The sequence below is a fragment of the Callithrix jacchus genome, chromosome 16, assembly GCF_049354715.1.
Source record: "Callithrix jacchus isolate 240 chromosome 16, calJac240_pri, whole genome shotgun sequence".
Lineage (NCBI taxonomy): Eukaryota > Metazoa > Chordata > Mammalia > Primates > Cebidae > Callithrix > Callithrix jacchus.
This window is the reverse complement of record NC_133517.1, coordinates 79,490,536-79,516,930: the sequence shown is the minus strand read 5'-3', so window position 1 is coordinate 79,516,930 and position 26,395 is coordinate 79,490,536. Positions and strand designations below refer to the sequence as shown.

The 26,395-nt window shown below is 41.2% G+C and overlaps 1 protein-coding gene and 1 non-coding gene across 2 annotated transcripts in view; both read right to left on the bottom strand.

Moving 5' to 3' along the window:
- EXT1 (exostosin glycosyltransferase 1) overlaps window positions 1–26,395 on the bottom strand; it is a 309,139-nt gene that overhangs the window by 98,089 nt on the left and 184,655 nt on the right. The window lies entirely within an intron of this gene.
- LOC118148651 (U6 spliceosomal RNA) lies at window positions 8,951–9,053 on the bottom strand. The gene has a single exon (XR_004735572.1). It is a non-coding gene; the product is annotated as a U6 spliceosomal RNA (small nuclear RNA).

The following is a 26,395-nucleotide window of genomic DNA, read 5'->3' as shown; positions in this document are numbered from 1 at the left end:
CAGAAGTAATGTGTGAAGATCCTGTTCTTTGGAGGAAGTTCCTTCCTGTGAGTTGGTGGGCACACTGTCCCAGGCAAGGCCAGCTGGGGGATGTTCTAGATGTTTGCCCTTTTTCCTAGTTTCAATCCTGCAAACTTGGTGGAAAGAAGGAGCCAGGGACTTGAAAGTCATGACTGCATTAGATTAGACGGAAAACTACAAATGCAGTCTGGGTAACAGAATCGTGGTATTTTCTCATTGTGAAGGCTCTTTTTTGATTCAGCCGTTGTTTAATTATACCTGTACAACAAGTTGAATTCTAACTTATTTTCCCACTGCCACTTTTCTAGGTTTGATAAAATGTGTGAATGACTGTGGATCCCATGAGGCTTTTTAAGTTAGGACACAAAACATCCGAAAAAGCACATGACTGGCCTTGCCAGGCAGAGCAGGATGTAAGGAAACACACACACACACACACACACACACACACACACACACACACAAACACACTCAGGCAAATGCAAGCAGAGATTCCAATTCTATTTGTTATCTTGCAGCAATTTATCTAGGGTACATGGTTTCCACATTATCTACTAAACCTAGACTGCAGGAAAAAATAAAAATAAAAATGAATGAATACAGTTCTTCCAAGCTAAGAAAATGACTCCAATCAGTTCAGTAAATAGTCAGGAAACTACAGTTTTACCAATTTCTGATTTGTTTTGATTCAAAACACTGACCCCCAAAGGCTTCCTTTTTCTATCCTCTAAATCTGATGCTCATGAAAATGAAGTGATTGATAATGAAGCTTTCACTATTTCCCAAAGGGAAAAAAAAGCAATTTGAATAAAAGGCCATTTACTCTCCTATTCTTTGAATACATTTATGCTATACTGATAAGCACATATTTACGCTGGAGAGAAGATGGTCTTCAGAATAAGCACTTACTAGGATTAAATTTACATTCTCTGTCTAAACACACACACATTTTAGACTGGCAGTAGTATATGTTATGCTCACATTTTGCAAACACTGGAAAGGTGAGTTTTTAAAAATATGTTTTTACAACTGTGGAAGCTGGGAGAAATGTAATTGTCTAATACTAGCTTAAGGAGTAAAACAGAAAACTGACCTATTTTAATGACAAAGCATTCATAATATATCTACCCCATACTTAAGAACCAGCTTCATCTCAGCCCATCACCAGAAAAGAGAGAAATCTGTGTGTATAAATAATTAGGCAATCTCAAAATGAGTCTGCAATGCTCTGAGATGAGCCTGCTGACAAAGTCACAATGACAGCTTGCTAACGTGTTCACAGGACATCAGCTTCTCCTAAAAGTTGCTTTTGAAAGGATCAGCTAGGTTCCTATTGAGTTAAAACACAAGCATTCTGAGGCAGCTTGTGTTCAACAGCTATATAAATCTATTAATCCAACTAGGGGGTGGGGGAAACTGAAGATTATGTCTCAAAGGCCCTCAAGGCCTGTGTTTCAAGGAGCAGCAAGATAAATGCAACCAAAAGCTTATCAGCTTTCAGGGTGTTTTAGATGATGCCACCTTTCAAGGCTGGGGAGTCAGGAAAGTACATGTCTGAGAAAAATGGCCATATGTGGCAACTTGACCACTGATTGCCACTGTGCGTCAAAATATCTTACTGTGTGCTCATAAGACTGGATCTAAACTCAAACTGTAGTTACATGAGCAAGAGAGCCCCCTGATGAGCTGGTGAGGTTCTCCATTCAACTACAGCAAAATCGACTGAGGTCCCGCCACATGCCAGGTGTTGGGCCAAGAGATGCATTCACTGAAGTGACTACGGGAAGGTCCCTGCCTTCACAGGACATGTGTCACAGTGGAGAATCCAATGTGTAAACAGTTCATGTCCCCATAATGTGGTGGGTACTTAAAGAGAAGTGTTGTGTGGGAGCCCAGAGCAGAAAAATCCTGCCAAGAGGTCAGGAAAGATGACTAGAAGTGACGCCTGAGCTGAATGCTGGTCTGGAAGCGCCCAGCGAAGCAGAGCAATGACAATTCAATATCAGCACTGTTTCTCCCGAAAGGCATGGGATTTTATATATACCACATGCTTTTCCTATAGAAAAATCATATGAGGAAGCGCCTCACATTATTTTTAAAAGCAAGTTCAAAACAATCTTATTGTATGATTATTGTCTGCCAGAGGACACCTGGGCATGAATGCTTCCTGAGTTCATTCCAATTCATGACTAAGAATGGTGGGAGACAGGGTGGAGCCTTAGGGGTGAGGTCACAAAATAAATTCATTGTTGGAGGCTGGTGACCACCCCAAGTCTAATTCTGGGGTAGGTCTCCATTCTACCCTGCAGTCAGTCCCCTCACTGACAAACAGGCTAATCTGCTACATTTGCCAAGTTGCAGCTGCCAAAGTGAGTGAATTCAATCCTCCAGCTTGGAGTCAGCAGAGGCCTGGGGCCAGCCAGAGACCCAGCTTCCATAGCACAGGTTGCTGTTCCTAAGCCCTCTGCTCTCACAAGCCTGAGTGCCACACACTCAGCAATAGTAAATTTGGTGGCTCCTGGGACTAAGGGTAAACAAAGGCCAAAGAAAAGGGAAAATTAGTATTAGCAAACTAGTAGCTACCATTTATTGGTACTTATTGACACTAAGTGTTTTACATTCTTTTCCTCAAGTAATCTTGACACATCTAGGGTTCAAGCCCAGGTCTGCCTGCCCCAAAAGCCTGCTATACAAAGAGCATTCGCCATTTCCTGCCAAGGTAGATATTGGGTAAACCCTGTACAAAGACTCAGTTTTACATGAAGCGGAGAGGACTCAGCAAAAAGTTCCAGTGAAGACAGCATTCTGGTCTGCAAGAAATGAGATCTAGAGTATCAAATCCAGCATTTTCCAGGGACCAGAGCACTCTTAGAATACAGTCATGCGTCATTTAATAATAGAGTTCGTTTCTGAGAAACGCGGCATTAGGAGATTTCGTTGTTGTGTGACCACCACAGAGTGTACTCATGCAGACCTAGGTGGCACAGCCTACTACACACCTAGGATTCACGGTGTAGCCTGTACATCCTAGACTACAAATCTGTACAGCATGTTACGGTACTGAATACTCTAGGCAGTTTTAACACCACGGTAAGTATTTGTGCATCAAAACATATCTAAACATTCAATAGGTACAGTAAAAATATGATATAAAAAATAAATAAAATAAAATAAATGACATACAACATAAAAAAAGGTATGCCTATATAGGGCACTTAAAATGAACAGAGCTTGCAAGGTGGACATTGCTCTGGGTGAGTGAATGGTGAGTATATGCAAAGGCATAGGGCATGACTGTACACTGTTATAAACACTGTACACTCAGGCTACACGAAATTTATTATTTTTTCCTTTTTTCATTAATAATTTACCTTACTATAACTTTTTTACCTTATAAACTTTTAAACTTTTTGACTCTTATAATAACACTGCACTTAAAACACAGACACATTATATAGCTGTACAAAAACATTATCTTTCAGTTTTACTTTTTTTTTTTTTTTAGAAAGAATATCACTCTGTCTCCCAGGCTGGAGTGCAGTAGTGCAATAACAACCCAGGTTCAGGTGATCCTCCCACCTCAGCCTCCCAGGGATCTGGGACTACAGGCATACACCACCACACCTGGCTAATCTTTTGCATTTTTGGCAAAGATGAGGTTTCACTATGTTATTCAGGTTGGTTTCAAACTCCTGGGCTCAAGAAATCCACCTGCTTTGGCCTCTCAAAGTGCTGGGATTATAGGTATGAGTCACTGCACCCAGCCTATAAACTTTTTCTCTCTATATATATTTTTTTACTTGTTCAACTTTTTTATTAAAAGCTAAAACACAAACACACACATTAGCCTACTGCCTGCACAGGGTCAGAATCATCAATATCACTGTCTTCCATTTCCACATCTTGTCCCACTGGAAGATCTTCAGGGACAAGAACATGCATGGAGCTGTCATCTCCCATGACAACAATGCCGTCTTCTGAAATAGGACCTGTCTGGGGCTGTTTTACAGGTAACTTTAAAAAAAAAAATAAGTAGAATGAGTGCACTCTAATATAAAAATAAAACACTATAGCATAGTAAATACGTAAACCAGTAACATGGTCATTTATTGTCGTTAACAACTATTATGTACTGTACATAATTGTATGTGCTATACTTTCATAAAACTGGCAATACAGTAGATTTGTTTAAACCAGTATCACCACAAATGTGTGAGCAATGCATTGTGCCAAGACAGTATAACAGCTATGATGCCACTAGGTGATAGGAATTTTTCAGTTCCATTAAGAGCCCAGCATCTTCTATGATGTCATTGTTGACTTGGCCATGCATTGTTACAATAATTAGCTCACGCTAGCACTTTTATGGCTTCCCAGGCAAACAAAATAAATGGCAAAACGTATTAGGAAAACAATATAATGACCTGCTACAACCTCCACTGGCCCTGTGCAAAGAGGAAAGAGGATTCAAGGGTGAAACATCAATATATTAGGCATCTTGTTCCATTCATTATTTTCCTTTCTCCTCCATTACCTCCAAGGAAAAACTCAGGTTCTTGATTTAGCACACATATCCTTAAATAAAATTCTTATCATTGTCAGGCAATGAGAGGAATGTTGCAAATACGCCCAACAATCTGGGTATAAGGAATTTCTTTCTTTAGCCGCGTAGATGTTCCTGATTTTCCCATCCAATCTCTAACCTTACGAAGAAAAGTTGTTTACTTTTTATTCCACAAACAGGCATGATTCTGAGATTTCTGTGTATTGCTACCAAGCTCCAAAACCTGTACTGTCATAAATCATTCATTCATTCATTCCATCTGTATTTAAGCTCTTAATATGCACACAACATTGTTTTTGCCTAGATCTGTGCCCAGCACAAAAGCAGCATGAAACCATGTATCTGGTCTTTCTGGTCCTCCCCCATTTGAGGAGTGTTTTATCACGTTCAGCTATTTTTGAAGGTTTAAACACAGGAGAAGACAAAATAGGAAGCTGGTAAGGTGAAACCCCCAATGCCTTTGAAGATTAAGGAAGACGGAAAGAGGAGGAGTGTTACCGACTCTAATGCCAGTTCAGCTATGTGGATTGTCCAGACATTTACAGAGCACACCTCCTTGGTGAGCCAAAACTCCCAGATAAATGAAGGGAGAAAAGAAAATACTCTCATTTTCCACTTAGAAACTCTCTGTTTATTATTAATGTATTAGAACATTTTATAAATTTCCCAAAGTGGTGATCAGCCCTGAGTTAGAATCAGCTATTAAAATCCAACACACGCACATTTAAAGATTTACCATGGATTCAACTAAACATGAATTAATATGGCATTCCAGAAAGGAGTCAGTGTTAAAAATTATTTTCAATCTCCAGTGACCTATACTTAAACCCTTATTTCCTCCTTTTTGTTCAGACTCTTTCTTTTCTAGAGAAATTAGTCCTATAACAACTTGCCATAGACAGTCTTTATCAAAATATCAAATTAAATGGTGTCTCTAATCAGGAATATAAGGACAGGCTCAATTCCAACATGTTAGTGTTCTTGGGCTTGCAAAAGCATGAGAAAGAACTAAAAATAATGAAGTAGGCCTTCAGCCAAAAATTTCAAACTGTAACAGTTGTTCTAATGGCAGAAGCTGGAAACAGTAAAATTCTTAGATGTACTTCTCTTGAACTTCATTTGTATCAGTTCTCAAAGAGTATGTAAAGTAGGGCTGAGCACGGTGGCTTAGGGCCAGCACGGTGGCTCATGCCTGTAATCCCAGCACTTTGGGAGGCCGAGGCAGGCAGCTCATGAGGTCAGGAGTTCGAGACCAGCCTGGCCAACACAGTGAAACCTCATCTCTACTAAAACTACAAAAAAATAGATGGGTGTGGTAGAGTGCATCCAGAATCCCAGCCTGAGGCAAGGAGAATCGCTTGAACCCGGGAGGCAGTGGGTGCAGTGAGCCAAAGTCACGCAACTACACTGTAGCCCAGCCAACAGTGCAAGACTCTGTCTCAAAAAAAAAAAAAAAAAAAAGAAAGGACATAAAGCATTTCTAAGAAACATGGGCATGGGTTACTCAAGGGACAGTAACTGATGTGAAGTTCTTAAAATTTGTCTGTAGTTAACTAGAACATAAAGAATGTGACTTATTGTTCAGTGTCTCTTCAAGAACTTCTGGTTCTGCTAAGAAAATCAGTTGCAACAGCTTCAAACTAAGTGATACTAAACATGGCTGCAAAGACCAGCTCTTAAGGATAACTGGGAACGTGAGAATAACTTCTCAAATATGAAACTTTGTCCTATTTCCAGGACTACAATTATCTGGAATCCAAGTTCTTTTTCTAAAAAAGAAAGGGAAGAAAAAAGCAGTTCCTATAACAAACCTGGTGTGCCTATGTCCTTCTCAGTTAATTTAGTTTTATTTTTAAGCATGCAACCTTATGTTTAACGAAGAATGAAGGTAAAAGCAGGCAGCTATGATGTATTTTAAGGAAAAGTGGATGAGTATAAGGAAGGCTACCATTTACTAGACTGTATATTACTTTAGGTAAGTCACTTTAACCCATAAACATACCCATTGCTTTATGTGTAAAATGGGAATATTTGTGAAGCTTGAAATGGGTATATTCTTTAAAATGTCATAGAAGCTGGTACATTCTCGTTATATAATAAATGTTGGAATGTTACTTAATATAGAATTAAATCAACACTCATGATTCATGTCACTCTTACATTTACTTTTTTTTTTCTTTTTCAGAAGGAGTTTCCTTCTGTCACCCAGGCTGGAGTGCAATGATGTGATCTCCACTCACTGCAACCTCAGCCTCCCAGGTTCAAGTGATTATCCTGCCTCAGCTTCGTCCTGAATAACTGGGATTACAGGCGCATGCCACCATGCTCCGCTAATTTTTTCTGTATTTTTAGTAGAGATGGGGTTTCACCATGTTGGCCAGGTTGGTCTCGAACTCCTGACCTTGTGATCTGCCCACCTTGGCCTCCCAAAGTGCTGGGATTACAGGCCTGAGCCACCACTCGAGGCACATTTACTCTCTTATAACTCAAGTACATCCCACAAGAGGGGCACCTCAGAGTATGACCCACCTTCCCAACACCAGGTGGCTTCATAAAAATCCTTGGGACTAAATTCTGTGATCAAGAAGTCCAAAAGAATGCTTCAGCTAGAAAAAATGGGGTGGTATGGAGAAGGTGGGAGAGAGGGAAATAGGAGAGAAAGAGAAAGGAGAGAGAAATAGGAAAAAAAGAAGTGTGAAGGAAAAAAAAGTATCCTGTGTTTAGCTTCTACTCTAGGAAGTGGTAACAAAAGATGTGTTCACTTTGTGGAAACTGGTCAAGCTGGACATTTAAGATTTGTGGACTTTTTTTGGATATACATTATGCTTCAATTAAAAAAGCTGACTTTAAATGTATCTTTCAAAAAAGAACTAAAAGAACATTCCATTTCTGGCTCTGAGCAAAGAAAAAAAAATTAAATAAAAAAGGCCTATAAATACACCAGTTGATCAAAGTGTACTTATAGGAACTCTGGTGAAAAGAAGCTAGAATTCCAAGTGGGAGAGACCTAGATTCAAATCTAGCTCTGTTGGCTTACCATGGGCAAACTGACATTTCTGAGCCTTGGTTTTTCTCTTCTGTATAATGGAGTTAAGAGTAACTTCTTTAAGAGGCACGTAGGTACCAACAAATATTATTCCCGTCTTCCCTTCCCTATTCCTGCTCTGCTCTGAAGAATCATCAAGACAGAGTCCAAACCAAGTCCTGTCATCTTAATATGGTGCCTGGCACATGAGGAGCAGCTGGATAAAACTTTGTGGAATGGGGAGGCAGAGGTTGTAGTGAGCCAAGATTGTGCCACTGCACTCCAGCCTGGCAATAGAGCAAGACTCCATCTCAAAAAAAAACAAAACAAAACAACAACAACAAACTTTGTAGAATGAAAAGGCAGATTTTTACCTTCTAGGGACCTATAATCTCAAACAGAGTCAGAAGAAAAAGACCATGAAAAAAATTCATCACTTCCAAGCCCACCACCACTTGCTGGTGGCTCCCATTTCTCCAAATCACAAATAATCTTTCCCAACAGGCTGTGGTACTGAGATTTATTAAAAAAGGCTACACTTCCTGCTATTTGCTTTTGCTTACATAAAACCAACTCTGCCTCATCATTGTTTAGTATCTCTGATCTGCAAGACTCTTGGCATGGTATTGTCTCCCTCGTAATTCTTAGAGCAGTTGTTTGACCAGTTCTCACCATTCGAGGTCTTATTCCATTTAACGCTTCCATTTAACTTTGAAAATGTGTTACTTTCACAGCATCTCTTACAAGGCAAGTGCTCAGATTTAATTTTGATTGATTTAATTCTTGGAACACAAATTTAGAACTCATCTAAATACTAGCTATGCTAAGTCTCTACTCAACTAGTTTCATGTAAGAAGAATAGACAAACCAGGAATAGCAATAATAGTAAGACTGATACCTGTGACAGACTAATGTAATAGATTTATTTCCCACTGAATTTAGGAGCGCTTAGAATCTTCTAACACAGCACTCCAGGAAGCCACTACCAATCAAAGTTGCCATCAGCTGAAATCTATGTCATTCCCAGGAATAAATATCCTCCAACTATGACAGCTCTCTTATACCTTATGACCTCAGAAAATATATCCAAAATCTGTCTTAACACATGCAATGTTTCCTGCAAAATTCCTTAAAGCACAGAATTCATACCTTGTATGTTAAACTTCTAACACACAACTAGTATACCTCAAAACCAAAAGATGATGTACATAACGGGTACTTGAAAAATTCATGAATTAAAAATGTCTTACAGGGAAAGCACTTGTCTCCTTGGGAAAGAACGGTGTGTGGTTTACATCTATTTTTTTTTTAGAACGTTTTTATCACTTCAAATTCCTTTTAAAAATATGGAACGCTTCACGAATCTGTATGTCATCCTTGCGCAGGTGCCATGATAATCTCCTCTGTATCGTTCCAATTTTAGTATATGTGCTGCCGAATGACGGTGGCCTGATCAGGTGTCAGATCTCAGAGCAGAAGGCAGAGGTCTTGTCATACAGGTTTTACTCTATCCCACAAACCCCATCCAATATTGCTTGACTAATTCGGAATGGCTATTATTCAACATTTGGAAAATCAGAATTCCAAGCACAGAAAGCAAAGAAGAAAAAGGAACGGCTTGCTGTAGCACACCTCCCTCACCCCACAGTATTAAGATGTCCCAGATCGTGGCTGACCATGCACATTCCTTCACAAACAGCCCTGAATGATCTGTAAAGGAGGTAGCATTCCTTAAAGAATCCCTTCTTCCTCTTCTCTATCCCCCAAACAATTCTCAGATCAAACAACAAAGCTGCCTCTGCAAGGTCTACCAATATCCAGATGCTTCTACAAACATAAAAAAAGTGAAAATGAATTGTTAGTCTTTTAATAACTAATGCAATCAGTCCATCTAAGAGTTTAGCAATTTCCCCTATCAACATACTTCTCTTCACCCTCACCCTTACTTTTCTGAGCTTTCAAACACTGTGAAACATTTTCTCTAGGTATCTAGCAACACAGCCTTGCACAAAGGGTTGGAGAGAACCATCCACAAAGTCTCTGTTTCATCATGACGCTTCCCCTTTCTAATAGGAAGTGTGCTTCCTGTCCATCCTTTGACTTTTGTTGTCAGTGGGAACCCTATCACCTTAAAATAACATTCTGAAATCACCTGCTTACTGCTGAGCATGTTAGCACTTTCAGTAGTGACACTTAAAAATAAAAAGCTCCATTAATTATTAAAAGTGTAAAATGAGATGGTCTGAATTAGGAATATGCTCTCACTTTGCTGTTTATAGTAGCCATCAGTTCTGCCATATTATATATGAATTCATAAATTATGCTGTGAGGTTCACTGTCATACCACATTGAACTTGGTAAGAATCTATTCTAGGTCTTCCTGATTAAATTCACATTTTTAAAAAAAAATTAATGGGTAAGTATTCATCTACTAGTAGGAAGCTCTCACTTTTTAAAGCAACCTATAAAGTCCAGTATCAGCCTGTGAGCAAGTTCAGGTATTTATAAGCCTATAAAATACACCTGCCACATGTAGGTTTTTACACTTGAACAGTAAGATGACATCAGCTCTGCAACATTTTTGAAAAAGCTAAATACCTACTTCTCCATCACTGGTGAAATCAAAGGGCAATCAAAAACGTAGGTTATTTCTATTTCTTAAATAGGATCTAAAGTTTAAAGAAACAGCTTTCTGTCTCATTTTAGCCAAACATTAAAGTTTTACTAATTTAGTGAATATTTATTTGGTATCCAAAAATGAGCATAAATACTACATGCTGGAAAAAAACTCTTTAAGCAAATAAATGCTATCAGGAATACAAGATTAAGGGGGATGATATATGTTCCCTTGAAAGAACTGTTTTCCAAAACTGGATTTACAAAGAATAAATAAACTTAAAACTATTCTGTATCTCCTACAAACCAGTCTCTTAAAAACTCATTTTACAATAGAGTCGGACAATAATAAAAACAGAACTGCTAGGCCCAGTGGCTCATGCCTGTAATCCTAGCACTTTGGGAGGCCAAGGCAGGCAGATCATCTGAAGTCAGGAGTTCAAGATCAGCCTGCTCAACATGGTGAAACCCCATCTCTACTAAAAATGCAAAAATTAGCTGGGCACGGTGGTGCATACCTGTAGTCCTAGCTACTCAGGAGGCTGAGGCAGGAGAATTGCTTGAATCTGGGAAGTGGCGGTTGCAGTGAGCCAAGATCGTGTCACTGCACTCCAGCCTGGGCAACAGAGCGAGAAAACAAAACAAATAACAACTTAAAACTAGTTGAGTAAAGAATATAGTGGCCTAAAGAAATAGTAATTAGCCCAAATTACAAATAATTAAGTTGATGACAGAAAGAGGAGCAGGTAATTCCCAGCTTTCAGATCCATATCTGGCCCTCTTTCTCAAGGAACCCTTGCTCAGCTTAAATTTGGCTGTACTATAAACTTGAAATAAATATAAAGCATGGGAACAAAAAATATGTATTTTTTGAATTTATTAATTATTCACACAGTTCACGAAATCAACCTAATATAAACCCTAATGGTCGACAAACAGGATCACATACATTTATAGTTTTTAAAGATGTTGGCTCTTCTTTCATTATCTACTATCTGATCTCTTTAAACTCCAGTGTTCTCATCTACAATGTGGCCTAATATGATGATAAAGGTAACATACTAGAAGTGAATTTTCTTTCTTGTAAATGAAAAGGATAGTTTTAAATTTCCAATTGCAACTGAATGGCCTGATTGGCATTTCTCAATGTCTTACTCTTGGTTTAGAACGGGTTACAATTACTATGTACATGTTCTTTTTTAGCCATGACACCAGGTTAGATTATCTATAGCAGCTTCAGGAAATCATGCCAAACGAGTAGGCTAAGTAAAATTCATAAAAAATATATCAAACAATAAAAGCCTGACCAAGTCTCAGATATAACAGGCTGTCATCCAAATCTAACAATACGAAGTATTGCCTGGGATGGGGCACATGCCTAAAAGGAAACTCGCTGCCTGATACTTCTTGTTGGTGGGTCCTCAGGAGCCCTTCTTCCTTTCTTTTAATCTGCTGGTAAAAGCCCTTTGACTGTCCCTCAATTGCCCTTCCTATGACAATGGACTAATAATGGGCCTGTCGAAACTACTAGAAATGTGTTTAAACCATGGCATTTTATTTATCTTTTAAAGAAACTTAGCCAGGCACGGTGGCGAGCGCCTGTAATTACAGCTACTCAGGAGGCTGAGGCAGGAGAATCACTCGAACCTGGGAGGAGGAGGTTGCAGGGAGCTGAGATCGCACCACTGCACTCTAGCTTGGGTGACAGAGCAAGATCCATCTTAAAAAAAAAAAAAAAAAAAGACTCTAATTCCATCCCAAACTTTTGGCCAAGAGGTGTCCTACCATAACACCTTTAAGAGAAAGTTAGGGGAGAATTTCTCAATGAACAAGACACACTAAAGGCTTAGTGGCAGAGCTGAAATTAATTTAGATGCCTTTGAAACACTCAACCTTTTTTTGCTACCTGTCCCTTATACTACTCATATTTGATATAGATGGCTATGTGTCCCCTCTAAACTCATGTTGAATTGCAATCCCCAATGTTGGAAGTGGGGTCTGAGGAAAGGTGACTGGATTATGGGGGCAGATTTCTCGTGAATTTTTAGCTCCATCCCATTGTGCTGTCCTCATGAAAGTGAGTGAGGTTTTGTAAGATCTGTACATTAAAGGGCATGTGGGCTGGGCATGGTGGCTCACTCCTGTAATCCCAACACTTTGGGAGGCTGAGACAGGAGGATCGTGGTATCAAGACCATCCTGGCCAATATAGTGAATCCCTGTCTCTACTAAAATACAAAAAGTTAGCCAGGTGTGGTAGCAAGCACCTGTAGTCCCAGCTACTCAGGAGGCTGAGGCAGGAGAATCATTTTAACCTGGGAGGTGGAGGTTACAGTGAGCTGAGATCTCACCATTGCACTCCAGCCTGAGCAACAAGAGGGAAACTCCTTCTCAAAACAAAAAAGAGTATGTGGCACCATCTCCTGCACCACTCTATCCCTCTTGCCCCTGCTTTTGTCCTGTGACATGCCTGCTCCCCCTTAGTCTTCAACCATGATTGGAAGCTTCCTGAGGCCTCCTCAGAAGCAGATGCCAGTGCTATGCTTCCTGTACAGCCTGCAGAACCATAATCCAATTAAACCTCTTTTCTTATGAATTATCCAGTCTAGGGTATTTCTTTATAGCAGTACAAGAACAGCCTAACACAAAGTTAGAAAGAGAAAAAAGGAGGGAGGATAACTAACAAAAGAGCTATTATGATGCCAAGCCCCAAAGGCACCTCCAATAAATTCTTGTTGAGTCGGTGTCGCAGGACAGATTTCTTCTCAAATGCTTTAGAAGAAGAAAGGTAAAGGAAGCTTTCCTTTCTCTCTCTAACAGGCTTTCTCAGAAAATAGTACTCACTCAGTCAACACATAATTATTGAGCTACTTCTCTGGGGTAAGGCATGGTTCTGGGCCTTTGGGATGCAACTATGAGCAAGAGGAGGTTCCTGCTCTCATGGAGCTCACATTCTATTAAGAGAGTAAGACAAGACGCAAGCAAGAAGTAATGAAGAAAACAAATCAGTGTGGCTAGCAAATACCCAGCCGATAACAAGAGAAATAGAAAATGGTGAAGACAGTGGTGGCAGGGCAGGGTCAGACTAAGCCTGGATCTCCAAAGGTCTTGTAGACCACACAAGATGAGATGAATGGATTTAATTTCAAGTGTGATGGGAACATTTTGAAGATTTTAATGAAGGCTTTTTAACCAAACCCTGAAATTTACTGCAGACTAAAATTCCAGCCATTTCATATAGCATACATTAAAAATTTCTTATGATGGGAGGCTAAGTGAAAAAATGTTACTACAGGCCGGGCACTGGCTGATGCCTGCAATCCCACACTTTGGAAGGCTGAAGCAGGTGGATCACCTGAGGTCAGGTGTTCAAGACCAGCCTGGACAACATGGTGAAACCCTGACTCTACTGAAAACATAAAAGGCTGGGTGCAGTGGCTCATACCTGTAATCCCAGCACTTTAGGAGGCCAAGGTTAGTGGATCATCTGAGGTCAGGAGTTCAAGACTAGCCTGACCAGCATGTAAAAACCCTGTCTCTACTAAAAATACAAAATTAGCTGGGCGTAGTGGCACATGACTGTAATCCCATCTACTCTGGAGGCAGAGGCAGAAGAATCGCTTGAACCCAGGAGGCAGAGGCTGCGATGAGCCGAGATTGTGCCATTGCACTCTAGCCTTGGCAACAAGAGCAAGAGCAAAATTCCATCTCAAAAAATAAAATAAAATAAAAATAAATAAATAAAAATAGCTGGGCAGGGTGGTGCGCACCTATATTCCCAGCTACTCGGGAGGCTGAGGCGTGGGAATCACTTGAACCCAGGAAGCAGAGGCTGTAGTGAGCTGAAATTGTACCACTGCACTCTAGCCTGGGTGACAGAGCAAGATTCTGTCTCAAAAAAAAAAAAAAAAAAAAAAAAAAAAAAAAAAATTAACTATAGTATAGTAATAATGACTATAAAACAAATATAAGAACTGAACAGAGCATCAAAATTAGTATTCAGTGTCAATATCATGAGCTAAGGAAAGACTGAAGACTGTCAAAAATTGGTGCATACTAAGGAGACATGAAGAGGAAATGCAATGTGGGATCCTGAGGTAGATCCTGGAACAGAAGAGTAGTAAAACAGCTGGTGGAGTCTCAATAAAGACTGTAGCTTAATCAATAGTATTCTACCAAGGCTAATGTCTTAGTTTGAATAATCATACTATGGTTATATAGTAATGTTAACTGTAGGGGAAGCTGAGTGAAGGGCATCAGAGAACTCTCTGTACTATTTTTGCAACTTTTCTATATGTATAAAGTTATTTCAAAATTTAAAAAATGAAAGACTGATTCGAAGTCATATAATTGCTGGTGATTTATGCCTCTTAAAAGCATATTTTTATTTCTGATTTTCCAACAAAATTACAGTTGGATGCTACATGCATTTGCCATCATTAATTCGTTCATTCATTGTCATCATTCATTGCCACCATTTCCCAGTTCATTTCCTGGAAATTCTGCTGCAGAAAAGGTTGTAAATCCATTCATTCGGTTTTTTGTTTGTTTGTTTGTTTGTTTGAGATAGAGTCTCATTCTGTCACCCATGCAGGAGTGCAGTGGTGTGATCTCAGATCACTGCAACCTCTGCATCCCAGGTTCAAGTGATTCTCCTGCCTCAGCCTCCCAAGTAGTTGGGGCTACAGTTGTACACAGCAATGCCCAGCTAATTTTTTTATGCAATAGAGACAGGGTTTCACCATGTTGGCCAAGCTGGCCTCGAACTCCTGACCCCAAGTGCTCCACCCGTGTCAGCCTTCCAAAGTGTTGGAATTACAGGCATAAGTAACTGCACCCGGCATTGATTCTTTTACAAGATGTCCAGAATGGGCCCTAATACGCTCTCTCCATGATAAGCATAACTTGCATTCCATTTCCTCTAATAAGGGTGTCTCCACAGTGGATTAAATGCCTCAGCCAGATGCACAATAGACTAGTCATCATTTTCACAAGCTCCAGTTAAACCACACACGTAAGGGCACAGGAGGTCAGACTGGGCTGCTGATGAAGAAGGCAGGCTCCCAGGAGAAAGGAAAATCAGAGCAAGAGTGTTTTCCACTCGTAGGTCACTTTACAGATACTGACACATCTGTGTCCTGGCTGGGCACTCCTTCCTCTCCACCACTCCAGGAAAGATGGTCCAGCCGGTATGGGATCCAATCACAGCTTACAGACAAAACAAAAGCTCGCCCTGAGAGCTTGAGATTGCCAAAAACACATCTAGTTTTGCTTTATTCTTCTTGGAACTACAGCCTGGGATCAGATACACTGAATTACTGTGACAGTGAGAAAGAAAATCAGGAAATAGGAGGAGGTAGGAAGAAGAGTCAACTGGGAAAAGGGAAAGGAAATTAAATGAACAGAGAATCAATTATACGTGAGCCTGTCTCTGCTTCAGATGTTATACAATTTAAGCACCAAGTGTCAATGTCCTCATTTCACATATGAGTTAACCGAAGCTTAGAAAAGCCTAGCATAGGACCAAATGCTTTGACTCAACTTTGAGAACTCTCTCCACACGATCGTGTCAGGATCTGCATGACCCTGAACTACTGAAACAATACAGTCAACTAATGCTCTGCGTGTGTCTGAAAAATAGCTTTGCTGCTTGTTGCCACTGGTACATGCAATGTAACCACAGCCAGGCCCATGAGGCCTAAATCTGTTAGATGTGGAGCTGCAGAGACGGATGATGCCAGAAGGATCAAGGTGAAGGGTGGAAACTCTAGAGTCAAGCTGTCCAAGGCCAATTTCCGACTGCAAGACTCATTGGCGAAGTCACCCTGGCAATCACAGGTGCTCTCCAACCTTCAGCAGCCTCAGCTGGAAAGGGACATCACAATAGCACCTGCCTCAGGTGCCAGTGAGTGTTTAGCCCACTGCCTGGCACACAGCAAGTTCTTGAGTGTTATCAAATAAGTTATTTTATAATTAAATTTCCCCCGTTGTGTAATTAAGCCAAGGGCAGGAAAGGATTATAAATACAGATGAGCTCCAAATAAACCTTAGCACAAGGAGAGGCCGCCTGTCTCCTGGTATACTATGGGGTAGCAGGAAGCATGTTCCTCTAATCACCACAAAACGCAGAGGTTCTGATAAGTCATTACTCCCACCACAATAACCCAAAAGATGAAACTCCCTCATTCTGAATGGCCTGTTCAAATTCCCTATCCAATGAGCAATTGAGTCTAAATCCCATCAATGAAGCTGATAGAAGAGATAGAAGTCTGCAACCAACATCACAGTCCACTCCAGCTCAAAGAGCTGCCATGGTCACCAAGGGAAACCAAGTCAGAGCTCAGGGCAAATGGGGAACCCTTTGGGACTGGTCTTGGAGAGAAGGCCAACAGTGGACCCAAATTTTACATTTCTCATACACTTATTCTGGGAGCTTGGAAAAAGCTTTCTCTTCAACACCTGGGTCCCTCTGAGCTCAGCAAAAAGCGCCAGGTTCCAGGATACACAGAACTCTCCCTCATCCTTCACTTTGAACTGAGCTGGCCTGCTGCATATATTATTTCAATGTCACATTATGATATTTTATTCTAGTAGTCAGCTTGATGCCTTCTACAGAGCAAGCACTCAGTAAATATTTGTTGATTTTTACCAACAGAATTATTTTATTTTTTAAGAACACTGACACAATCTGCAATATGAATCTTCTTTCTCACGGGGAGCTATGTTTAGTTATTTTTAGGATATCTCTGCAGAAATGCAGGAAAAGAGAGAAAAAGAAGAGAAGGAGGAAAAGGAAGAAGAGGAAGAGTAGAAAAAAAGAGAGAAGATAAGAGAGCAAACTTTTAGGCACCTGAAGAAGAAAAAACACTACTGAAGACAAGTTGTTAGAAACGAGGCATGATAGCTCCAAGGTCAACCATGGCACCATACTGCAAGAGGGAGACAGAGACCCAAACTAACATCCCTTCCCTGCAAATAGTTCTGTCCTACAGCAGAGTACACTAGAGAATACTGCTTAGAAAACCAAACAGGGCTAGATCTTGCCATCATGACAGATTGCCTCAACAATTTTCAAGCCCTGAGATTTACCCTTCACAATTTTACATTTTAGGACCTAAGGGGCAGGTAGGAGAACTTCTACTTTTTACTTTATCCCTTTCCTTATTCCTTTGATTATTTATTACAATGGGTAGGTACCAAATTTATATTTAAAAAATAATTACCTCCCTTCAGAACTAGAAGAGACCTTGAAAATAATTAATTTCAGTGGTCTTGTTTATTGGAGAGAAGATTGCAGGCTTACAAAAGATCAAGCTGAGTCTGGGATGCAGGCTTCCTAATTTAAGGGCCAGTGTTCATTCAGTTTCCTGCACCACATCAACACTCTCAGAGCACTGAGTGGCAGAGGCCAAGGAGGAGCCACAAAGTGTGATAAGTTTATTCTGGCTAGACTGGATCCTGACCCCCTCATCGTGAATCATCTATGATTTTACAGCATGACCACCAAAAAGCATATACATATAATATTCCAAAGTCAAGAGCAATCTGAAGAAAAATTTCTTCTCACAACTTATGAATTATTTCTCATCACAATGGACAGGCTATTGTGGAAACCATGAGCTAGGTTCCAGGTAATTGCTGCATAAGAAGTAAAGAAGACAAGAATAAATGTATGTGACAGAGCTAACAATGGGACAACTGAGCATTTGTTAAAAGGTGGACGGGCGCAGTGGCTCATGCTTGTAATCCCAGCAATTTGGGGGCCGAGATGGGTGGATTGCTGAAGGTCGGGAGTTCAAGACTAGCCTAGCTAACATGTAAAAACCCCATCTCTAATAAAAATACAAAAGTTAGCTTGGTGTGGTGGCGCGTGCCTGTAATCCCAGCACATTGAGAGGCCAAGGTGGGTGGATCACGAGGTCAAGAGAGTGAGATCATCCTGGCCAATATGGCTAAACCCTGTCTCTACTAAACATACAAAAATTAGCTGGGCGTGGTAGCATGTGCCTGTCCCAGCTACTCAGGAAGCTGAGGCAGGAGAATCGCTTGAACCCAGGAGGCAGAGGATACAGTGACAAGAACCTACCACTGCACTCCAGCCTGGGCAAGAGAGCAAAACTCTGTCTCAAAATAATAATAATAAACTCAAATGCCCATCAATGATAGACTGGACAAAGAAAATGTGGTACATACACACCATGGAATACTATGCAGCCATAAAAAATGATGAGTTCGTGTCCTTTGTAGGGACTTGGATGAATCTGGTAACCATCATTCTCAGCAAACTGACACAAGAACATAAAGCCAAACACTATGTTCTCACTCAGAGGTGGGTGTTGAACAACAAGACCATGTGGACTCAGGGAGAGGAGCATCACACACTGGAGACAGTTGGGGGGGTAGGGGAGAGACAGTGGGGGTGGGGAGGGAGGAGAGGGATAACATGGGGAGAAATGCCCAGATATAGTATGCACCTAAAGTTAAAAAAAAAAAAAAAAATTAGAAAATAAATAAATAAATAATGATGATAATAATAATACAAAATTAGCTAGGTGTGGTGGCAGGCACCTGTAATCTCAGCTACTTCGGAGGCTGAGGCAGGAGAATCACTTGAACCCAGGAGGTGAAGGTTGCAGTGAGCCAAGATTGTTTCACTGCCCCCCAGCCTGAGTGACAGAATGAAACTCCATTTTTAAAAAAAGGTGTCAGCTCAGGTGCAGTGGCTCACACCTGTAATTCCAGCACTTTGAAAGGCCGAGGTGGGCGGATCATGAGGTCAAGAGATCAAGACCATGGGGAAACCCTGTCTCTACTAAAACAGACAAAAATTAGCTGGGTGTGGTGGCGCGTGCCTGTGGTCCTAGCTACTTGGGAGGCTGAGGCAGGAGAATTGCTTGAACCCAGGAGGCGGAGGTCACAGTGAGCAGAGATTACGCCACTGCACTCCAGCCCGGCACCTGGTGACAGAGCAAGACCCTGTCTCAAAAAAAGAAAAAAGAAAAAAGTGTCAGACAGTCCAAGAGAACACAACCCATGCCAGAGTCCTGGTCCCCCTTGCTTGCTTGTCTCTTTCACAAGAAATTAACACTAAACCACAGAAAATGCCTCAGCAACTACTTCTTCAGCTCATCTCCAGTCTCCGGGCTGCAGTATCTAGTGGCAGCCAGGGCATCTCTCTTTTTCAGACACTTCAACTGTTCCAAGGGCTTGGGCAAAATCTCCCCTTTTTAAACCTTGTGGAGACTCTTCTTTCCTATGGTCATGAGTTCAGTATAAAATCAAAAGTGGAGACTCTCTTTACCCAGCACAACCTCTTTTCCAGAGGATGCCAAGGAGGCGCTAACCTCATCTGAGCCTGAGCTGCTTTCCATCTCCACGATTCATGCCACAAATGTCATCCTCAGCAAAGAGGGAATCAGGTGGCCTGTGATTCTCAGCATCTTACTCTGGGAGGGAAGTAGGCAGTGGTAAGAATAACTCTTTGGATTATTTCATCAATCAATAAGGAATATGGATAGAATATATTGTAATTCACAAGGTAATTCCATAAACATTATCTCATTTGCTTTTCACAACAATACTGGAAGAATGAAAAATTCAGTCCATTTTTTTTCCAGGGAGGAATTTAAGACTCAGGGGTTAAATAAAGCTGAGATGGGAGAGATTAGGCAGTTTGCCCACCTCAGGCTTAATCTTGGTCTGTAGACTATGATTCTAAAGTTCTTCTATACCAAAGCTGTGCCAATATTAAAGCTGGGAATGGACTTCCAGCCTAAGGACACAGAACAGTCAGCATATCCTAATTATCTTCTAAGGGTGGGGTAGGGGGTATAATTTCTTTGCTTTGAACTATAATTTATACACTGTGTCCTAGAAATTTATGGCCCATACAGGGATCTTCCATTAAGAAACTGAGACTATTTCAACATGGTTTTATTATGCTGACTAATTATTACAAGATGATCAGTCCTCTTCTACTGATATTGTTTGAATGGAATAATTCTAAAAATAATGTTCAAATTTGTTTTTGCTTAATAGATACGAACCGTTTTTATATAACTAAACAAACAGGCATTTATTTAGATCTCCCTCATTCTTCTAGAATCCTGCCTAATATTCTACCATACAGATGAACCACAAGGCTTTTAATCAATCTCCTACTGATAGAAATTTAGGTTATTTGAAATTTTTCATTCTTATAAAAAAAATCAAAATATTTCTTTCAACAACCAAATAAACAATGCATCAAATAACTATCTGAGGTTGGGAGTGGTGGCTCACTCCTGTAATCCCAGCACTTTGGGAGACCGAGGTGGGTAGATTGCCTGAGGTCAGGAGTTCGAGACCAGCCTGCCCATCACAGCAAACCTCTATGTCTACTAAGAAAACAGAAAATGAGGTGGGCATGATGGCATGTGCCTGTGGTCCCAGCTACTCAGGGGGCTGAGGCATGAGACTCTCTTGAACTCATGAGGCAGAGGCTGCAGTAAACCGAGATTGCGCCACTGCGCTCCATCATGGGCAACAGAGCGAAATTTCTGTCTCAGAAAACGAAACAAAACAAAAGTCACTTTTTGTGATAAAGTTTGAAATATTTTGTTTTGGCTGGATATAAAAATTGAAAGCTATAAAGCAGAGGTGCTGTGGGCTTTGTCAATGTCAGGTTTATCAGAGGAAAGCATTGTCTTTTGTGGATTTCTTTGATAGAAACTGATTTTTTGACATTTCCCTTTTTTTTTTTTTTCTTAGAAAAAACGCTATTCTGTTGGGACTGAATGATACTATGTCTTGACATAGAAAAGTTATTTATACATAAATTATGGTAACTTTACCCATGTTAACGAAGCTGCCATCCTCTTGTGTGATTTACTGCAATCTTGTAATAGAAAAGCTTCATTTCCTTGACACCTGGGTGGTAATGGGACCGATAATTCCATGCTGCAAATGTTTCCTCCTCTCTTCTGCTGGAGGTATGTTAAAATCTAGAGTACATTTTTAGGTCAGAGCAATTCTGATACCAGTCTCCAGGGCCCAGAGCGCCACGCAGACACACACAGGTGTGTGCACCCACACACAGTCACATCCATTACCCAGAAAACCCAGCAAGGCCTGCTCCTTCTGCAAGAGATTTATAGTTCTCAGGATATAGGCCTGTTCTTGTTCTGCAACTGAGTTTTGAAAATAGCAACATATACATGAGACAGTATAATAGAAAGGTATTAAAAACAACTGGGAATTAAAGTTGGAAAAGGCAGTTTAACAAAGAGTTCAGATTTCAATTTAAAGTTTAACAATACTGTTTAAGGATGGGTGCAGTGGCTCACGCCTGTAATCCCAGCACGTTGTGGGGCTGAGGTTGGGCAGATCACCTGAAGTGAGGAGTTCGAGACTGGCCAACATGGTGAAATCTCATCTCTACTAAAAATAGGAAAATTAGCTGGGTGTGGTGGCCTCCTCCTGTGGTGGCAGGAGAATCACTTGAATCTGGAAGGCAGAGGTTGCAGTGAGCTGAGATAGTGCCCCTGCATTCCAGTCTAGGTGATTGAGTAAGACTGTGTCTCAGAAAATAATAATAATAAAGTAAAAAATAAAGTTGAACAATACGGTTTAAGAAATAGCTACTTCAGAAGGTAATAGATAAGAAGAAATGTAAGCCAGAAAGCCTATCACAATCAGTTCTTCTCTCTGGGTCTTACCAAAATTGTAGTATCAGTAATAATACTGATAAAAAGAAAATTAAAGGAGATGAAAAACAGGATTTTCGTAAGCTACCACAAGGTAAAGATCTTTTCATAAATAGCTTCTTACAGCCATAGACTTTTTAAAAACCTTCATCCTGGCTGGGTGCTGAGGCTCACATCTGTAATCTCGGCACTTTGGGAGGTTGAAGCGGGTGGATCACTTGAGGTCAGGAGTTCGAGACTAACCTGGCCAACGTGGTGTAATCTCGTCTCTACTTAAAATACAAAAATTAGCCAGGTGTGATGGTGTGTGCCTATAATCCCAACTACTTGAGAGGCTAAGGGAGGAGAATCACTTGAACCAGGGAGGTGGAGGTTGCAGCGAGCCAAGATTGCACCACTGGACTCCAGCCTAGGTGACAGAGTAAGACGCCATCTCAAACAAAACAAAACGAAACAAAAAAACCCTTCATCTTAATACATCCTAATACATGTATGCTCTTTTAATATTTTCATTGATAATATGCTTTCATAAAATTCTCACCAATGTATTAAGGTGCAATATAAGGTTCATTTAACTAAGCTAGTGGTTTAGCCTCAAAGATGCAAAGCTCTAGCTGGACCTGGTGTGATTAGCACATTCACACTTTCTGATGTGTATGGTAACACCGCCTCTTCTGTCAGTAGAATGGTCTCTGCTGTACAGAAGAGAGAACAGCAGATGAAGGTGTATCTGGACAAGCAATCACAGGTTCCATCCCAGAGGTACCTGGCAGGCGATGCTGTTAGTACACAGGACCTACATTCCTTTTCTGCTTGTCACTCATTCAGGCACTGCTGACCACTACTCACTAACCTGGCATTCACTGAATGGCTAACATGCACCTTGGGCGGTAGGTCTTAGGTTCCAGAAATACAGAGACAACCAGACTTGGTCAGCATACTGTTAGGTGCCTGGCACAAAAATCCTGACACGATGAACACTAATGTGGGGAGTCCTGTACCTTTTCTAGTGATAAGCCTCCAGTTAGCACTGCTATCTGCCAAATGGCTTCCTTGCTGAGCTTCAAAGCCTCCTGTAATGCAGCTTTAAACAGCATGAGATGCTGTAACAAAAGAGACATCGCTACATTGAATGTGAAGCTGGTCTTTCCTATTTCCCAACAATGTTACTTAGTAGGATTTCTATTACATTCAACTTTCTAGAATATCACAGCATGTTCTTTCATTCAACAATAGTGAGCTTCTGCCCTGCACCCAACACAGTGCCAGGTCCTATTATTCCTATTAGGAATATTATAGATTCTCCTTCAAAGGAGCTCCACAGATCGCCACTAGTTGGAAATACGGCTCAATATAGACAGTAACAACCATGCTGCACAGATATTATGCATGTACTAGTCTCCCAAGACGAACTCATCAATTCCTCCCTTCTCTGATTGCATCCGCTGCTTCTTCCTTCTACAAGTAAGTCTAGGCCGGGCACAGTGTCTCATGCCTGTAATCCCAGCACTTTGGGAGGCTGAGGCAGGCAGATCAAGAGGTCAGGAGATTGAGACCATCCTGGCTAATACGGTGAAACCCCATCTTTACTAAAAATACAAAAAATTAGCCAGGCGTGGTGGCACACACCCATAATTCCCAGCTACTTGGGAGCCTGAGGCAGGAGAATCACTTGAACCCAGGAGGCGGAGGTTGCAGTGAGCCAAGATCACATCACTGCACTCCAGCCTAGGTGACAGAGCAAGACTCCATCTCAAAAAAACACTAAAAAAAAAAAAAAGAAAAGAAAAAAGAAATAAGTCTATTTGCCTCCTCTTAAATCTAGGCTGGCTTTGTGTCTTGTTCTGATCAGCAGAATGCTGCAGAGGTGACACTGTCTGTTTGGGCATGACCCATAAGTGGTCTGAAACTTCTTTTGCTCTTTAGGAATCTGCCTCTTGGGACCCAGCTGCCACACTGTAAGGAAGTCCAGAGCCCGCTTCCAGTGTGAGAGGCTGCATGGAGGTGAGCTGAGTGTCCTACTGAGCCGCCAGCCGAATGCAGCCACATGAATGACCCCAGCAGATGCCACGTGGAACAACCCAGGCAAGGCACTGGATCTTGAGGAACTATAGAAGTTGTTATTTTAAGGCACTATTTTGTGGGTGTCTTATTACAATGTGAATAACCACTGACGTGATGCGTTAGACACACTGTTGGAGGAGAATATGAGAAATATTCATGGATCAGTTCCCCTAAGTGAACCCTCTAAGATTCCTGAGAGGGAAGAAAAATCTACTGTTAGCAGAATTCAATACAGCTTACCTCTACTATGGAGACCTTTGTTTTGGCCTCAACACATCCTTGGAGAAAAAAGGAATGCAACTTTACAGAAAAATAGTAAAACACGAGAACTCTTCTTAACTTTCATGCTCATCAAAGTGAAAATTAATTAAAAAGACATCTGAGGTTTGTTTTTTTTTTTGTGTTTTGCTTTGGAGACAAGGTCTCATTTTGTTGCCCAGGCTGGAGTGGTGGTGTGATCACAGCTCACTCACTGCTGCCTCAAACCCCTGGGCTCACGCAGTCCTCCCACATCAGCCTGCAGAGTATCTGGGACTACAGGCATTGCATCTCCATACCAGGCTTTTTTTTTTTTTTTTTGGTAGAGATGGGGTCTCCCTATGTTGCCAGGCTGGTCTCAAACTATCCTCCTACCTTGGCCTCCCAAAGTACAGGAATTACAGGCATAAGCCACCACGCTTGGCCGGCATCTAAGTTAAGAGTTAAGTTTTTGTTTTTGTTTTGGAGACAAAGTTTTGTTCAGTTGCTGAGGCTGGAGTACAGCTAACTGCAGCTTCAAACTCTTGGGCTCAAGCAATCATCCCACCTCACTCTCCCAATTAGCTGGGACCAGAGTTGGGAGGGTGAGTTTTAAAATATCTGTAGAGATGGGATCTTGCCATGCTGCCCAAGCTGGTCTTAACTCCAGGGCAAGGGCAAGTGATCCTTCTGCTTCAGCCTCCCAAAGTGCTGCAACTACGGGCATGAGCTACCGTACCTGACCAAGAGCTAACCATTAAATAAATATTCCTGGTTTAAATTCCAGATTATATTAAATGAATCAACTATATGTTATTTAGAAGGTCAGATAATATATTACAAACAGTAAATGGAGGTTTTATGTATTTACTATGTGTTAAGAAGAGTTTTAAGTCCTGATTTCTTTATCTTGGGTTTAATAGGAAGCAAGAGCACTCCACATCATGTTGACAGTTGATACGGTGGAGCTGATGAGAAGGAGAATAGGAACCAAGGGTCGAGGTTAAAGAGAGAACAATGAATGAGAGAGAGAGAACAGAAAGGGGAAAAATCAATTTTAAAAAATTTTTTTTGAGGCAGAGTCTTGCTCTGTTGTCCAAGGTGGAGTGCAGTGGTGTAATCTCGGCTCATTGCAACCTCCACCTGCCAGGTTCAGGCAATTCTCCTGCCTTAGCCTCCTGAGTAGCTGGGATTACAGGCCCTTGCCACCACACTGGGTTGATTTTTGTATTTTTAGTAGAGATGGGGTTTCAAAATGTTGGCCAGGCTAGTCTTAAACTCCTGACCTCAGGTGATGCACCCGCCTTGGCCTCCAAGTGCTAGGATTTACAGGCGTGAGCCACCGTGCCTGGCCCCATTTTTACATTTTTTAACAGCATCTGTAATGTGACTTCAACAGCAAAATTATGTACCAATAAATAAGATATTCCTAAATCCCTCCTGTATTCTTTCCCTGCATTAGCTCTTAAGCACGGGCAACATTTTCATTTAACAAAGAAAACACCACAGAAAATAATCATTATGCAAAATCTCCTGGGAAGGAAGAGGGACTGCTGTTTTCTTATTAGTTATTTCAGTCAGTGTTTATAAGCATGCCTTTATACAACCAATATGCCTTACAATCATTCATTAGTTACTCTTTCCAAATTCCTAGACAATTAGGTCAGTATTATCACCTTCAGGATTATTTGAGGGAGGAGGAAGCTGACCATCCCTGTGAAGATAACTTAGCCACAGTTGTGCTGGGATAACAGAAGTGGCTACTGGCCAGCCGCAGTGACTCACGCTTGTAATCCTAGCACTTTGGGTGGACCACCTGAGCTCAGGAGTTCGAGACCAGCCTGGCCAACATGGTGAAACCCCGTCTCTACTAAATATATGAAATTAGCCGGTGGTGGCGCATGCCTGTAATCCTAGCTACTTGGGAGACTGAGGCAGGAGAATCGCTTGAACCTGGGAGGCGGAGGTTGCAGTGAGCGGAGATTGCGCCATTGCACTCCAGCCTGGACAACAAGAGCAAAACTCCACCTCGAAAAATAAATAAATAAACAAACAACAACAACAACAAACCAGGAGTGGCTGCTTCAGAACAGCCACTGGTGTTTGGGAACCACCAGTTTGCTCCTCCAACACATCATCAAGCATGACCCCACCACCAGCACGGATCTACAAGACTCCCCCCATC